Source organism: Oculina patagonica, chromosome 6 (assembly GCF_052425735.1).
Source record: "Oculina patagonica isolate OP01 chromosome 6, crgOcupat, whole genome shotgun sequence".
NCBI lineage: Eukaryota > Metazoa > Cnidaria > Anthozoa > Scleractinia > Oculinidae > Oculina > Oculina patagonica.
The window spans coordinates 6,496,602-6,514,517 of record NC_135763.1 but is presented as its reverse complement, the minus strand read 5'-3'; the positions used below and the strand labels follow the sequence as shown (position 1 = coordinate 6,514,517).

The 17,916-nt window shown below is 39.2% G+C and overlaps 1 protein-coding gene and 1 pseudogene across 1 annotated transcript in view; both read right to left on the bottom strand.

The window, feature by feature from the left end:
- LOC144656582 (uncharacterized) overlaps positions 1-17,916 on the bottom strand; it is a 432,902-nt gene that overhangs the window by 143,770 nt on the left and 271,216 nt on the right. The window lies entirely within an intron of this gene.
- On the bottom strand, positions 1,873-10,017 carry LOC144656254 (flavin reductase (NADPH)-like; annotated as a pseudogene).

Genomic DNA, 17,916 nt, shown 5'->3' with positions numbered 1-17,916 from the left:
CCCCCCTCGGGTTTCCAGACTGGTTGGTTTTCCTGTTCAATTGTTTTGTTATTAAATAAAGAGTTGGGTAAAGTGAAATATTGAAATATCATCTGTATTTGTGCTTAGCCCTTCACGTCTTGATATGCCGAAAGGTTATTTGACCTTTTGTGAGGGTGTAATTTCGTCAACAAGAATGCCAGTTATAAAGCAAAATATGACCAACATAGAGAAAAAAATCACAAAAAATGGTACAAGAAAGCAAGGAATACAAAGGATGATTATTATTATTATTATTATTATTATTATTATTATTATTATTATTTTGTGTGCAGTATGATAGTTGATGAGTAATCGATGGGTCATCGATGAGTAATCAATAACATCAATAGGTAATCAATTACATCAATGAGTAATCGATGTCATCGATGAGTAATCGATAGGCCACAAAATTTTTGGGCTTCGATTACTCATCGATTACTTATTGATCATCGCCAATAATCAATGACTAATCAACTGATTATAATTACCCATCGATTACTCATTGATTACCAATTGATGTCATTGTTCATCGATTAGTTATGCCTGGTTAATTTCACTGTAGTGCTTAACAAAATCTGAAATTGTGGGACAACCTTAATAGCATATTCCGAGTATGCATGGCACATTTTCAGAAAATTGTAAACGTACATCGGCAATTGCTCGCTCAATTACTCTCTCTTACACTTTTTTTTGGTCTTTGTTCGATTATCAATCAATCAATCAATCAATCAATCAATCAATCAATCAATCAATCAAAACCTTTATTTAGATACGATGGGGTAAAAAAAGCTACATAGATTGTGGGGTCGTGTGTAAATAAAACCTTAATACTATTAGATAAAGACATTAAACTATATTAAGGTAAAAACGCTAAACTTATCGCTAAAAATGATTTAAATTACTAAATTGTTACAACGACAAAAAGATAAAAAACACTAAGAACTCTTACAATAGGGATTGTTAAAATGGGTATTTTTAATTATGTTCCGTGTTGATCATTTTCATAAAACTCCTAAGGGATATTGCTTCGTGGCACTCGCGGGGTAAAAAGTTCCAGAGCACTGCCCTTCTGTAAGAAGTTGAAAGTTTCATGGAATTGTCATTAAATGATGAAGGAATTAGTAGATGTTTTTTTTTCAGCATATCGCCTAGGTGATATGCTTCTGATTTTACATATATTATCTACTGGATAGTATAAAGTGTTTCATATTAACCAGCTGGACTGTGTTTCAATGTTTTGTATAAAAATAATAGTATTGACTAGCATCAAAGGCACTGATGCTGAAGTTATACATGTAAAGGGCTGTGTCGGGCTGTGTACAGCTGTTATGTTTTTTTTATGGATTGCACGCCTTTCATGCTAGCCAATAATATTTCCGTTATTGTCTTCCCATAGCAATCTATACCTGCCAACTCTCACGCCTTGGTAGTGAGTCTCACGCTGCGAGTTGAAAACTTCGATCTCACGCCAACTCACGCTTACCAACCAATTTCTCACGCCTAGCCGAAAATGTGAGTTATTACAACCACAAACGACACACTTTTCAAAAAATGTAAACTCAAACCACTGCGAGAAACGAAAGCTCCATGTAAAATAAGTAAATGGCGAGCGATGCTTTCCCCGAAATCGCAAGAGTTTTGACAGAGAAAAGCATCGGGAACGAGGTTGCGTTTAGCAAAACATGTCCACGCACTGGGATCGGGATATGTTCGGAACGTCTTCGGAATACTTCGGACGTCTTCGGACATTGTCGTATCGTCTTCGGAAATCCTGTCACTCTCACAATAAATATCTCACGCCTTTAACCCAGAAAAAGTTGGCAGGTATAGCAATCTACAAAATATATCAAATCTAAAATTAGTTATTAACCTAAATGGATCAGTAATCAAATACTCTAAATCCTATCTTGATATATTTTTTTTTTCTACAAACATAAAGTTCTGTAGTTTTTTTTCTTGGACATTTTCACAATCCAGCAATTGCAATTCCTTTTCTGTCATACTCATTACTTTCTAGAGTCTTCAGCATACATTCTGCCACATCTGCACATGTGATCTTGTTTGTTGTTCCAGTGTTACATTGCCCTTCTTCAACCTTATAGTTTCCGGTCTGTTCACCTGAAAAAGTTGCAAGTCATGTCAGTCTCTTAAGAAGCCCACTTTCTCTACACAGTCAAGCTTTCTATTTATTGTGGTTTTCAGTAATATGTGACTTCTGAAGTTCAAAATTCAACTAATGATTGCGTTTTCGCTGCCGCCAACTGAATCATAATTATGACGACAGCAAACAAGCCATGAAAAACAGAAACAAACAAAATGGATCAAAATCTACCAATCACAACTGAAGGACGTGACCTTTTGTCCCAGTTGAAGTAAACTTCTGTTTCCCGATAGGTCCGCTAGACGATTGACGGCAGCAAAAAGTGTACACCATTTGTTGAGGATTGAATTTTTAGAGTTCGTATACCACTGAAATGGCAATAAATCAAAGGCGCTTTGTAAGCCCACTCATGAATGAGAATACAAAATGTATTGGTGTAGAGCTATGAAATGATTATGTCCTTTTGTGAGCGGCATGTTAGTATAGAAGTTGTTTGAAGGGAGATATGATCACGTTGGTTCCTTGTGTTTACAGCGGACGCGGGTAATCCATTCAAAAGCCTTCATTATATAACACTAATTTCTACCATAAAGTGTAAGCTTGCTTATGCGTTGTGTAGTGGTGATGCGTTGGCCCTCCAGTCCGGCGGCCCGGGTTCGATTCTCAGCGGGGACGATTAATTTTTTTTTTTACGACAATCTTTTTTACAATTTTATACGACGTCTTTTTTTCTTTCTCCTTTTTTTTATGAATCTATTAGAGATGCAAATCAAGTACTATACAGTATATTATTAAAAGGCAACAAAATTCGTCAGTTTGGCGAGCTTTTTTACAATAAATTATTTACGTATCGTGACTATCGATTATCATACAATACGCTTGGAACTATAAAACATTCAGAGACTGCTAAAATTGGACTTTATTCATACAATTGTCCTGAAATCAACCTTTTAATACCCAACAGAGTCGCAGTCCACAGTTCGTGCCTGGAAAATCTAATAAATTCCATCAAAACACGGAATATCAGTTCAGTGCTTCGAAGATTTTCATATTTTCTCTAAGATTATTTCTTCTATTTGTCATGTGAAATTCTTAAGAGCTATAAATCGAGCCATTCGAAGAAGCTTTTATACATACAGGCCATTAAACTTTGAACCTACGGTATCGGTCAGCGGGTAAGAACAACACAAAGAAACCTATATGCTAATTTTCAACCCAAATAATTAGTTCGCCCAAGTGGCCGAGCGGTTAGGGATTTGGTCTTCAAAACCATAGTTGATGTTAGGAGTCACCGGTTCAAACCTCAGAAGTGTGAAACAAAAAGTTAAAAAAAAAAAACAAGGAAAATTAATTTATAATTTAATGCATAAATTATTATTCATAAATTAAAGTTAACAGCCCATCGACCGACCGACCGAGTGAAAATTTGCATATCACTTTCCATAACCATACTTGTTTCATTACATTCACGAGTAAAAAGGCTAATCGCAGGTTCGCAGCTTTTTTGATATAGTTGCTGCTGTCCTTGTGCAGCACCCGTCAAAGAGCAATACAAGAAGCTGGAAACATCTCATTGCAGGTGCTGGGTCTTATTGAAAGCACTGACAGCAGCATTTTTGTCCCCAGAGCTGATTGTCCCTCTTAGCTGGCTGAGGCTGGGGCACAAGGAACAAGTGGCCCTTGGGACACATGACTTTGATTTGCTGGAATTGGACAAAGGGAATTTCAAGCCTAGCCTACCAAAACAACCCTTTTAATAGCCTGCGTGGCCGGCGTTCAAAGGGGAAGGAGAAGGGGAGTTCGGGCGCGAAGTGCGAGGAGAGAGCACAAAGCGCGATCGGCGAAGGGGCGAAGGGGAACGCCTGCCCTGACGCTATTGTTTTTTTCATACCGCCCCTAAAGTGTTCCCCTTCCCCCCTTCTCCGATCGCGCTTCGCGCTCTCTCCTCGCACCTCGCGCTTGAACTCCCCCTTCTCCTTCCCCTTTGAACGCCGGCCACGCAGGCTACTGTTTTAAACTATCGTATAACAAAGGGATTTTAAATTGTTTTATTTGATTGGTTGTTCCTTGTATTTATTTCATTTCATTCACCCACCAGAGAGCAATAGAAGAAGCTGGTGCTGGGTCTTATTGAAAGCACTGACAGCAGCATTTTTGTCCCCAGAGCCGCTTGTCCCTCTTAGCCAGCTGAGCCTGGGGCACAAAAAACCAAGTGGCTGTGGGGCCACATGATTTGATTTGTCATGTGTCCAAAGATCCTAGAGCCACTTGTTTCTCCTGCTCCAGGCTCAGCCGGGTAAGAGAGACACGAAGCTCTGGGGATTAGAATGTGACAGCGGGTCTACATACCCACTAGTAGCCGACAAGGCCTAACAATAGTGTAATTCAATGCCTGTGGGTCACTGCATGCCTTCCAGCATTTTTTCCATGGTTGCCATATCCTTGATCACTCCATTAAGAAACAGTGGCTTTATAACCCATTCTAGAAACCAGTAATTGTTTGGCCCTGGCTGGGTACACCATGATGTTACAGTCACTAGCCGAGTGATTTTGTGCCTAAGTGAGGAAGTAATAAAATAATAAAATACTGAGTGAGGTATTTTTTTTTTACTTTCAGAACATAGAGTAACAGCACAAATAAGAAAACTGTGAACACTTTGATTTAACTTGGACATGAAATGATGAAACGTTTTTTTTTTTTTTTTTTTTGAATTACTTCCTTTTTTTTATTTTTTTTTTTATTTAGATAATTGACGCCTTACTTACAATAATAAGTACACTTACAATAATAGCTAGCACAATACTTGCAATACTTAAACACTAATAAAGGCAACACTAATACACAATAGCCGGATTTTTTTTACAATACTTGTAATAATACGACGGAAGAAGAAGAAGAAAAAAAAAGTACACTAGAAGCGCAAAAGAAAGGTATACAACTACACACACACAATATATACCTAGCAGCTGGCTTTGGGTAACAACAAAAGAGATTATGTGTTTTCACTGCTACAAAGGGTGGTCCACTTGTTCCTATGTTTATTATAATTACCATTTCTGATAGCAATCTCTCTTTCTGATTGAATTTTACTTTTAAGCAAACAAAGAAAGACCTCAAACATTGGATTTTCAGACTTGATTTTTGAAAGGTAAATGTGATATTTGCCTATTAAAAAGAAGTGGTTTAGCGCATAAAAACTAGAAGATCCTGGTTTATAGCCATAAAGAATTTCAATAGGTTTTGGATTTATGTTTTCAAAGCGTTTTACGTTCCACCATTCAATTGCCATTATCCAAAATTGTTTCACGTTAGGACACTCGCAAAACATGTGTTCTAGTGTTTCATTTACATAATTACACAACTCACATACTGGTGAGGCTTTTATCTTCATTTTATATAGTCTTTGGTTTGTAGGGAGAATGTTGTGGATTAATTTGTACTGAAAGCTTCTTAGTTTATTTTCTATTGTGATTTTGAAAGGTAGTTCCTAGATGGCTTCCAAGTCCGTAACATTTTGATTCTGTAGGCGGTGTTCTACAGTGGGTGGGCGAAAAGACTTTCCGACGACCAGAGAGCGAGCTTTTTTGGCAGAAACATTATCTGCTGTTAAGACGTTTTGCGTTCTTTGATTAATGAAACGTTTTTTGTACAAAACCATCAAATGACCTTACAGCTCAATCTGCAGGTAACAGTTATAAAGAAATTGACTGTGATGGAGCCAAAATATCTTCCAATGAAAGTATAACAAAAGTGTTTATGGTTTTCAGATTGGCACAGCAACCCTAAAATTTTCAACAGAGTTAAAAAATAACTCCAGTTTGAGCAGAGCAATGTTGCCAATGGTGGTCCAAGAAAAGAATGCTTGGACACTAGAGACAAATTCACAATTTTAACATTTGTTTAACTTTAGCACATGCTTTTAGCCAGGATTTGTAAATGGTGGCACTCAAACTCTTACTGTCATGTGGGGATCAAGACACCACCCTCCTTACATGGTCTGGGGCAATTGCTCCCTTAAAAAATGCAAAATTTAAGTATCTTTGTTGTATTTTCAGCAGTTTCCATTTGCATATTAAATTTTTTTTAAAAGTTTTCAATTCTACTTACCGTATTTATCCAATAAGTGCCACGGCACTTATTAAATTTTTCGCGCCTCAAGTGCGGTGCTTATTTGAAGGCGGCGCTTATTTGAGGGTGGCAATTATTTAAAATTTGGACGCTACAAAGAATCTTATCTTTTACAGTTATTGAAAAGAGCGTCTCTTGATCGTCAGTATTTGTCTCTTGCTGAGACAGAAGTGGCGCTAGCTAGTAAATATGGTACTTAATAATAATTCAACAATCAAGATGTGAAGTAGGCATCTACACCACAGGGGGCCCATACAAGCGGCGTGACTGTTTGTATGTTCGAAATATAAAGAATTTAATGTATGGGGATTTTGAAAGGGTCTTATGATCGAAAAATAAATTCTAGTAATGTCTATGTTTAAGGTCAAAATAAACGCTAACTTACCTCAGCTGTTGTCTGTTGTTGTTATTGAGCCTCAGAATGCCGAATTTGGGCGATTTGAAGGGTTTTGCATTGACTGTTGCTTCACGTAATAAGAAGCAACAGTCAACGCAAAACCCTTCAAATCGCCCAAATTCGGCATTCTGAGGCTCAATAACGACAACAGACAACAGCTGAGGTAAGTTAACGTTTATTTTGATCTTAAACATACACATTATTTACTAGAATTTATTTTTCGATCATAAGACCCTTTCAAAATCCCCTAGTCTGAAATTCAGCCGTCCTCTCGACCCTTCCCCTGGGTCGAGAGGACGGCTGAATTTCAGACTAAAAATCCCCATACATTTCTTTATATTTCGAACATACAAACAGTCACGCCGCTTGTATGGGCCCCCTGTGTCTACACAGGATACTCAATGAGCCATTGGGCTGAAAACCAGGTTTAACACATTGCTCACCTACTCATTGCCTCTGTGATGGCATTTATGGACTCCGAGTAGAAAGTGGTTGGGTTAAAAATGTTTGCATAAACTCCTAAACTGGACAACACAGCATCTTTTCCATCAAGGGCAGCAGCAAAACTCTCCACGTCACAAGCATCTCCCTTCACTAACAATAAATTTTCACGTCTGTTGAAATGAGAATGTTGAAATAAGAATAAGAGTGAATGTCTGCCATTCACTGTTGTTCATTCACTGTTGTTCATATTCTTGTAACACAGAATGAAATAAAATACTGGTATCCAAGAAATGTTAAAGAGAACTTTATGAACACTAACATAAGTTCTACAAACAGTAACAGCAAAATATCCAGCTTTTTACAAGTGAGGTAAGGCCATCCCAATAAAATGTTTCGTTTCCCATCGCCTGACCGACCCATTTTTCCAAAAGTAAAAAAAAGAAATTCCAGATTCACTAGTCAAAGAAGCAAGTACTTCAATTTACAAGCACACGATCGTTTTAATAACAACAATTGAATGATGTGAAGTAATAATGAACGAAAAGACCATGTTTTCGAGTTGACTTTGTAATCAGCCTTTCTTACTTAGCAGCCTGGCCTTTTCTGGAACCCAGAACCCTTCACTGAGTGTCCATTCTTTTTTGTTTTGTTTTTGCCGACCGACCGACCCACCATCACAAGAGACGGGGTGATGGGAAACGAAACATTTTATTGGGAAGGCCTAATTTCAATTTAAACTGAGCGAGGAATTAATTTTTAGCTTAGGCCATCCCAATAAAATGTTTCGTTTCCCATCACCCCGTCTTTTGTGATGATGGGTCGGTCGGTCGGGCAAAAAAAAGAAAAAAAAGAAAAAACACTTGGGTTCCAGAGAAGGCCGGGCTGCTAAGTAAGAAAGCCTGATTACAAAGTCAACTCGAAAACGTGGTCTTTTCGTTCGTTATTCCTTATCAAATGTCTAAACAGTCTTTAAATAACGTAGTATCGATGTTTATTAAAGACAAAGACATCATATACCAATCGTTGTTGATAAAACAAGATCGTGTGTGCTTGTAAATTGAAGTACTTGCTTCTTTAACTAGTGAATCTGGAATTTTTTTTTTTTTTTTACTTTTCGAAAAAAATGGGTCGGTCGGGCGATGGGAAACGAAACATTTTATTGGGATGGCCTTACAGAAAAAAAAAATTAAAAAAATAAAAGCAATATATTTATTTTAAAAAAATAAAAATAGTTTTGGATAGGAGGGTCTATTTAATACAAAGACAGGGTAAATTTGTTTTTCCTAATTAAAATGGCGAACAACTTTTTGGAATTGGCTACTGCTTTAAAATATTTAAGTAAGTGGCTACTTGAAAAAAAGTTATTTTACACCCTTGATGAGACAAGCTTGACTGGTTACAGTCGCTTTCTTTTGGAGACATTGAACCGAACTTATTTATAATTTGACTTGAACACACTCAAGTTTAGCTGTACGCTAGCATGCAAAGGCATTTCCAGGTTTCAGGAGACGAAAAAAGCAAATGCTCTTGCAGGCCACTAGCTCTGTAGCTGCGCGATGTTTATTAAAATTAAATGATCACTCACTGAGTAGTCAGTTTCTCAGGCGTTCTCACTACAGCCGTCACATGATGTCCTTTTTCCAGTGCTTGTTTTACCACCTCGTTTCCTGTCCGACCGGACGTATACAAAACATGGACCCGGGTCCATGGACCACCCCCGTGGACCCGGTCCATGGACCACCATGTGGACCTGGTCCATGGACCACCCCTGTGGACCACCCCCAATTTTCGAAAGAAAATCAAAGTGTAGAATGGAGACAGGGTATGAATTGAAGGCAGGTACTACAACACAAAACAACGAAATGAAACCACTTAAACGAAATGACCAAAACAAGCTAAACCACCAAAACGAAACCGCCGAAACAACTGAAACAGCTGAAACGAGTGACAAAGACAACAAGACAAAATCACCGAAACAAGCAAAACTTCCATGCCTTCCACTCCGATTGGCCACTCCAGTTAGCCTAGCTTAGCGCCAGTGCTCGAAATAAGCGGTTGTGCGGTCGTCCGATACGACTAAAAGTTCGTTCGGGCAACCAGTTTTTTAGAGATTTTAAGGCCTAGTTGCCCGAGAAAAAACCGCCGGACAACCAAAGAACTTGATACATTTCCGTGATCAACCAACAGAATATCAATAAACCAAAGAAAATGTAAGTTTAAAGATGAAAATAGCTCTCTTCTAATCGATGGAATCCGTCACAATTCTTAAGAAAAGGAAAGCAAAGGTTGAAACAGTTAATTGGACGTTTGTCGAGTGCAATAAGCCGAGATAAGCTTGTCTTTAATAAACACGTACAAACCTCGTTGAAATATTTTGACGCGTGTTGAAAGTGACTAGTTAATTACGCATGCAGATTTGCATGACTTCAAAATTCAAAATATCTTGGTGCTTTGGAATGCATTTCTCGCCTTTATCTTAAGTGAAATTTAATTATGAGCAAAGTTTAATTCAAGTTTCTTTCATATATCAAACTAAAGTTCAGAATTTTTGGCTTTTTTAAGCGAACAGATTTGTGACCCACGTGTAATTGAGACGCATCTTGTCTGGCTGTTGTCTGGGAATAATTTATATTTTAGCTGTTTTAAGTTTGGTGTGTTTTTGCGTGTGAAGGGATTTGTAAAATGACTATATCGCTTCTGAAAGTACAAATAAGTATTTTCATTTTGATTTTCTTTCGAAAATCAGGGGTGTTCCACAGGGGTGGTCCATGGACCGGGTCCACAAGGTGGTCCATGGACCGGGTCCACAGGGGTGGTCCATGGACCCGGGTCCATGTTTTGTATACGTCCTGTCCGACCTGTAGCTCCAAAAACAACAAGTTTGAGCTTTTTGAAAGGACTGCTGTCTCCCGGTGCCGCCGCCATGTTGGATATGAAATAGTCGAGGCGGGACTGGGTCAGAGAACTGTCACATGTCGGGAAAGGCTGGGCACCAGAAACTGCCCGTCAATCGTCAGTCATTAAGTGATTTTCTTTTTCACGCCCTTTGATTGATGAAGCAAAACTGTTCCAAAACAGACGTTCGAAAGAAACGTTTGTCGCTTGACTTAATGGCCATTCGTGACCATAGTCATATCACCAGGGGGCAGGAGGCAGCGTGGCCGAGTGATTAGAGCGCCGGACTTGAAATCTGGAGGTCCCCGGTTCAAGTCCCGTTCTGACCACTAGCTGGATTTGTTCTCGGTCGTCCCGAGTGCAAATCCTTGGTCACGCTTGTAAATAGTCAACTGGTCTGCCTCCTGCCAGTTGGGATTTTTAACCTTGTTATGTTTATTAAATAGATTATATTTGTTCAGTATTTGTTTCATATACACGGCCCCATAAGCTTCTAGCTTTAAACACAAAAACCGTGTATAAATAAAGTTGCTTTACCTTTACCTTTTTACCTTTTACCTGCCACTGTTCCGATAATCTTTTTTACTGCGTTTTCTGCCGGCAATTCCCACTTCTTGGTTAAAGATGATTTCCAGTCCGTACTGCGCAATCTCGCGCCTGCAATGTTTGTGAGTCTCACAAACTGAGAAGAATGTTTTACTAGCAAAAATAAAAATTCCGGGACAAAACTTACCTTTTTCTTCATTATTAACGGCAGATATCCTTGCAAAACAATAATAACGAGTACGGTATTTCAAACAGACGTTTTAGCTCATCGTGAATTCTTGAACGAAACGATCCGTAATGGCGAACTAAAAACTTCATGTACGCTGGGTACCATTTCTATCAAAGCGGTATATAAAAGGGGAAAGGGTTGGACGTCCGGGCGGAGCCTCCCCGTATAAAACGTTTTTTAGTAACTCACCCCCCCCCCTCTCCCCCCCGGGAGCTACTTTCGTTAGTTTCACGACATGACATATGCCTTAAACGGGAAGTTTCCTTGGCATTTTTATGCAGCCCTTTATAAATTAAGATGATACAACCAAAAGTTGTGTCTGCTTGAAATATTTAATGTAAAAGCCCTTTTAAAATATCATAATGGCAGATTTCCCTTTCCTTTCATATACCTAAACTTGTGAACTTCCTACACTTTTATATACCTGAAGCCTGAAAAAGGTACCCCTTTCGGGCGGAGCCTCCCCGTATAGGACATTATATAGAGTACCCCCCCCCCCCCCCATTATTTTCCAGGTAGGAACTGTTTAGCCAACATGACTGAATATCATCTTCAGCTTCATTTCAACTGTGAGTTGCATGTATGCGCGCGCTATTCTATACACACGCACGCGCTTCTATTTGTCGTCTTAAATTTCAATTACGTCAGTTTAACCGTTCACTCTCTAACACTGAAGAAGAGTTATACACCCGAAACGTATGTTTTTACAACCATTTATGACACTTTTTTATATTTTTTTACAATTCTTGGTTTTCATGCCGTGAGTTTTACGTCATAAAATTCTGAAATCAAAATTCACTTGGCCTGCTAAATTTTCGTTGTCATTAGGCGAAAGATAAACTAAAAATATACATTTTTGCAAATTTCCAGATCGATAGTGTCATTCGTTTTTAAAACAGAGCATTTTGAATATTTGAGTTCTCCGTCGTATGTGATATCAAACCGGAGTGCCGTGACAAAGCTGTTTTGTTTGAAAAAAGGCCTTTCCTTTCCATTTTGTGCAGATTGAACATTTCAGATATAAGAAGTGGTGTTTATGTGAAAGTGTACTAGCTCTTAAGCCAAGGATGGCCGCTGTTGTAAACAGAATTGAGTTCCAGATGGTTTCTCTGACATCACGGCGGCCATTACTGTGTCCCTCGGCAGGACACAGTTATGGCGGCTCCATACTAAGCTTTATAAATTTGCGTGGAAAGGTTCGGAAAATAACTCGCGAACGGTACACCGCACAGACCCGAAACTTGGAGAAATTGTTTATCTATTTATCACCTATAATATATGAAATTCATAGCTTCTGTAGTTGAATGGTTTCGAATTTATTTTTTGATTGCGTGACAGTGAAAACCAGCAACACACTTGTAAATTAGGAGTTGTGGCACAAACCGTGACAACTCGCTCGGCTCGCCCAGGCTCGCCTCGCTCCTTGTCACAATTTGTGTCCACAACTCCTAATTTACAAGTGTGCGCGGAACGCAAGACGCCTTTCTTACCCCCCTCGCGAAACGAGTTGCAAAAAAGACGTAACAAAAAAATCGGGAAAGCAGGCGTGGAAATGGTAAAAAAAAGGAGGAAAATGTGAGTGGCTTTCACATTCCTAACTTCCTGAAGCAGATTCGCCGGACCCGACAGTGTACCAATCGTTGTATGGCGCCATTGTATTAAATTACAACCAACCTTTAATTGCTGTGCCAGAAATAATTCCTATTGAACAAATGCTCTTATTGAGTAAACGAAGATGGGAAGAGGGAGAACTGGAGAAATTAACTTGAGTGTAAAGAAAAACTTGAAAAGATCTTGTGGAAAAGCGTTTACAACATACAAAAAAACTAAAGAAAATGAAAAACAAATAACAATCTTTTTAACAGACGAGCTGATTGAAAAATTAAAAAAATTAGACAGCAGTGTTGTCGCAAACGTTTTAACAAGCTAAACAAAACTTGCACGCTCCGGTGAGTGCATAAATTATTGAGTAACACAGGAAGTCATTGTTTACCCTGTGTCAATTACGTGGGAAACCCCCTTGACGTAATCAAATTGTTTTTTTTTTCATCTTGAATATTTTTAGCCGGAAAACAACTCAAACTCTTTGTATGTGTTTTTTGAGAGCTATGATTTATTCAACAACAATATTTAATTTGACTAACATGTAAATATACCGTGAAATATTGAGCTAAGAACTTTCTAGAACATAAAAGAACAATATAAGATCACGGTAATTTTATTCACCAGGCGTCATTACTATTTTTAGTTAATAGGTTATTTCCCGATGTAATGACGTCTTTTGTGACCAATCACAGTTAAAATTATAACTTTATATTATTCACATAAGCTTTTTTGTATTACACAAACAATTATGGCCGATGTATGGAGACGTTTATCAAACCTTTTTAATCGAAAAAAGAAGCAAAGACGCAGCTTACGGACATGAATCATTTGGAAACGACAAACTAGGATCTGATTATAATATTTTACATCAGCTATTCGTGCCTTCGCTTCGCGAAACCTAAGCAATTACGGACAACAATCAGATGCTTGGTCGTGAAGTTTGGTCGCAAGGTTAAGTATATCGGATGCTTGTAGACGTTTTTCAAACATTTTTCGATCAAAATTAAGAAGATTTAACTCAGTTTATCGACATGAATCATTTGTAGATGTCAAACGATAGCCTAATACAACTAAAGCGTTTGCCAAACTTGACCAAAATTTGCCAAGTTACAAGCCAAAACACGTCATCACTTTGGAATGCAATCGGTTACGCGTAACCCGAATTGACCAAAATCAGCCAAGTTCTCAAACTTGACAAAAATCGGCCAAGTTAAAGCCTAAACACGTCATCACATTGGAATGCCAATGGGTTACGCGTAACCCGAATTGACAAAAACTTGCTAAGTTCACAAACTTGACAAAAAACTTGTCAAGTCATCAAAGGACAGACGCCGCGCGGCCATAGATGTCCGCCGTTGTCAACGAACAATTTACCTTGGATACCGTGGCCATAGATGTCCGCCGTTGTCAACGAACAATTTACCTTGGATACCGTGGCCATAGATGTCCGCCGTTGTCAAGGAACATTTAACTTAGCAACTGAATAAAATTATTTTACTTAACACACTTGTAATGTTTATTGATTGCTTATTATATCATTAAAAAGCTTTTGATTTGCATAAGTTTGACGCTGTGGGACATTCACCCACACACAAAAAAAATTTGCATGCATTGTTCAGACAAGCCCTTGACTGTGGGGATTAAATCAAGTGTTTATTTTTTTTCTGATTTCGACTCGGCTGAAAGACACTTTAAGCACGCTTTAACCTTTTATTTTGCCTCGTTCAGGCAAACAACAACCTCTCTTGTGATGTCTCGAACATTTTTTTGCAACTCGAACGACAATGCTTCCATCACAAAGTAAACGACAAGATGAGCGCAGACAATCATTCTTTCATTAAATGAAAAAATGTTCTATTGGACTGAAATTTTATTTCGAAATGTCGGTGGTGCTTTCGAGAAGTTTTTTTTTCATTTTTTGTCTTTCTGCTTTCATGATCTCTTGTCGTATTTTTTCGATGTCTGGCTGTGAATTTGTTTGTTTGTGTGCAAAGCTTGAACGTAAAGTCTCTTTAAGTTGACGATATTTTTGCATTTCTCGTAAGATCAGTTGAAACTCTTTGTCAGAAACAAGATTATCATTCAGAGCTTGTGAGACAGAGCTGTTTATCGAGTCATGTTTTGCAACAGCCAGAGCGAGGATTCTTGAGTGCTTATTAACTTTACGTTCAAGCTTTTTGTTGATAACTGACAGGCCAGTGGAAGCTGCGCCAGATATACCTGCTACTGCTGCAACAGGCACGCCGATAACAATTCCAACACCAGTAAGTGAAGTCGCAACAGCTCCAGAAGACAGAGCTGCCGTCACGGCGCCAAGACAGACCACGGAATAGTGAATAACTTTCCGGACTTTTTTATATTTTTTTAACACAAGCCTGTAATGCTCAGCTTCAGCGGATATTTCTTTTTCAATTTTACTTATTTCAGTCAGCCGAAAATTCTCGGCATTTGTTGGGAGGCTTGGATAAAGTTGTGTTTCTTCGCGATCACCATAAGCAGGGGCACTCGGGAGAACATTAGCAGATGACATGGTCTCGTATACATAAAAGTTATTTTTGTATTTAATTTAATTCAATTCCAGCTCATATGTAAGATTTGAGCCGTTAAAATCGAATGGATTTCCATTCTCATCTCTAATCGAAAGAGTCAGAGATGTCACTTGTGCATCAGCCATAACGTCACGCAAGACATTGGGCTGTTCACCTTTGTAATTTATGTTTTCGTAAGCCTTTCCTCGGATGTCGAAACAAGCTAAAACAGAAGATGGTTTACCATTAAAGAGATTCTGTTCTCTGTCAACTAAATCGCAATGAATTAAATAAGTTGTGGGAGAATTTAATCTTTTTATATAAGTTATAGTTCCCAAATGCCCCACATTATCGTTTCCAAGTAGTAAATTAGACATACTTTTATTGAGAATTATTTTTTTTTTCTTTTCATTTTTAATTACAAGCGGTGTACCAACATCTGTGGTCGTTTCAATATCATGTTCAGCCAATTTCTTTTTAAATAAGCTCACCAACATTTCCAGTGTGTAATAATCAGCTGCAAAGGGAACAGTTACCGTATTTTCTTTTGTATCTTTTTCATCTTTTACAAGGATTGTTCCATCTTCTTTTAGATTGAACCAAGTAGGGATATGAGATGACAGGAGCCGGATGTGGCTCGGTTTTGGAATAGGATAATCGAAATTCACAGTATGAGGATTTTCTGTTGTGGTGACAGTGAGCACAACCATCTTTATAATTATCTTTTGAAAAATAAATCTTTAATATAAAATGGCTCCGCCTATTCCGAGAGCTGATGACATTTCTCAATCAACTTTTCTTGATTCCAAAGAAAGAGATTTTATGAAGTGGATGAAAACCACAGAAGCAACTACAATTTCTGAAGCGGCAAAAGACAATGCATGGAAACCTTTTCTTGCAAAATATCCAAACGCTGACCGAACAAAATTTGTTGCACAGGTTGAGTTCGCGTACAACCACACAGCAACGGCAGACATTTATTACAAGGCAGGGCAAGGCCATTTGATAAATGTTTTTGGCTCTGACAGCAAATATTGGAGCCCAGAGATGAAAAAAGCACTGGGGGTGAATCAAATTTCAGGCGGTTTTCCACAACAGCTGTCACCAAGCGGCGCAAAAGGCTCATCTTTGCCAATTCCCGCGGTTGGATTTCACGAAGCCGCACCGAGTTTGAAAAAAATATTTAACAGCCAAATAAACATCTACGTCACACCAGACCAATATTTCACAACGAAATTAAGAGAGATTTTTCAAAAAACAAAACTGAAGCATACATCAGGAAAAGAGTCAAAAAGGTGGCTTGCTAGCCAAAATATGGGCTACTGGCCTCAGCAACTTAACTTTGCTGTTTGGTGTGCGACAACAGGCAGTGGGGTAAGCCGAGAAATTTTCGATGAAGAACACTCATCTCTTAGCTTGCCACCGATTGTGCGAAATTTTTACCTTTTTCACGTTTATTTCACGATAAGGCGAATATTGTTTCAGATAGGGGGGATTCAGGGCGTAAGCGCCTTGCCTGGCGACCCAACGTTTAGCCAGTTTGACAACAAGTACGACGTGGCTTCTTACAAAAGAATATGCGCTGAGTTCGGTGTCGACCCGTCAAGCGATTTCCGTTTCACAACAGGCGCAAACCACGGACTTGGTAACGTTTATATCTGGATATCAGGGCATGGTATACAAAAAACTGGAGCAAAATACCCCGATTACGATAAATTTTCGGACGAAGGGGGAACTGCAAGCAAAGGTAACTTGATTCAATACATCGAGCCAGATGACGCTGCATATGCACAGGCAGACTGGTTTTGTCCTAACGGCACTGAAGGGCTTACTCAGGCAGGTTTGTCGAGAGTAAACCAGTCGATAGAGGCTTTTGTCTACTGTATTCTCGGTTCGCAGGTGAACGTTCGAAGTAGCATACTTGGAACAGGCGGCCGTGCAAAGGAAGCGCAAAGTGAGTTCCTCGTGTTGGTTGAAGACGCTATAAGGCAACCTGATCTGGCAAAGTCGGTCCAAAGATACCAACTAGCCATCGACGAAGCTAAGGTTCGGCTTAACCTTGCAGTCTGCCCAGGTGCCTGGCTGATGCCCGCTCGTATGGTGATAAACACAGAAAGCGTTGTTGGTTACAATAACCAGCTTAAGCAGGCTGTTGTTGGGATGAAATTAGGAGTGAATGATGAGGTTAATAAAGCTACAAAAAAAGCAGCTCTTAAACTGATGGCGGGAGGAAAATCAAAAATCAACCCACCAAACAGCCACCCTTCAAATCCTATACACAAGAGCGCCACAGCAAAAAAAAATCAGGCACCTGCAGCAAGCGCTGCTGAAACACAAGCTAGCAACGCGCAAAGCGCTAAACCTACGAAGGCCGTAGCCAATGATTCACACGAAATAAACAAAGCAACTGTCGCTGTTGGCGCGGTTGGAGCAGCAGCTTTGCTCTACACCCTTATGCGTTAACGTCTCTTTTTGATGTATTTTTCAACAAGAAAAGCAACCACAGCAAGGATAAGCAGCCAGGTGTGCTCTGCAAGAAATCCAATTACTTGACCAGCGGTTTTGAAAAGAAATTTCGCAATCGAGCCAATGAGACCAGGCAGAGCTGATGCTACCTTTGAGCCAATATCACTTAGGCCTTTCCCCAACGCTTTGCCGGTTGCCTTCAACGCGTTTGTAATGGCTCCAATAACAGAACCAATCGTGACACCAGCAGCAAGAAGTATTGCTGTTACTGTCACGCCATATTTTTTGAAGATCTCTTTGATCCTCTCACGAAGTGGAAGCGCCCTTTCTCTTTCTGCAATCTGCGTTTGCAAACGCCCGAGCTCCTCGGTTCTTTCTGCAACTCTTTCTTCCGCAGCTTGTTTGTCAGTGGGGGATGCATTCTCATCCTCTATAACAGCTTGATCTTCCTCGTTTTGTTGCTTCAGCTCGGCTTCTTTCTCTTTTAGATCATCCAACGCTCTTGTGTCGTTGAGCCTTTCTTGCAAAGTGTTTCTTCTGCTCTCTATGTCAGCG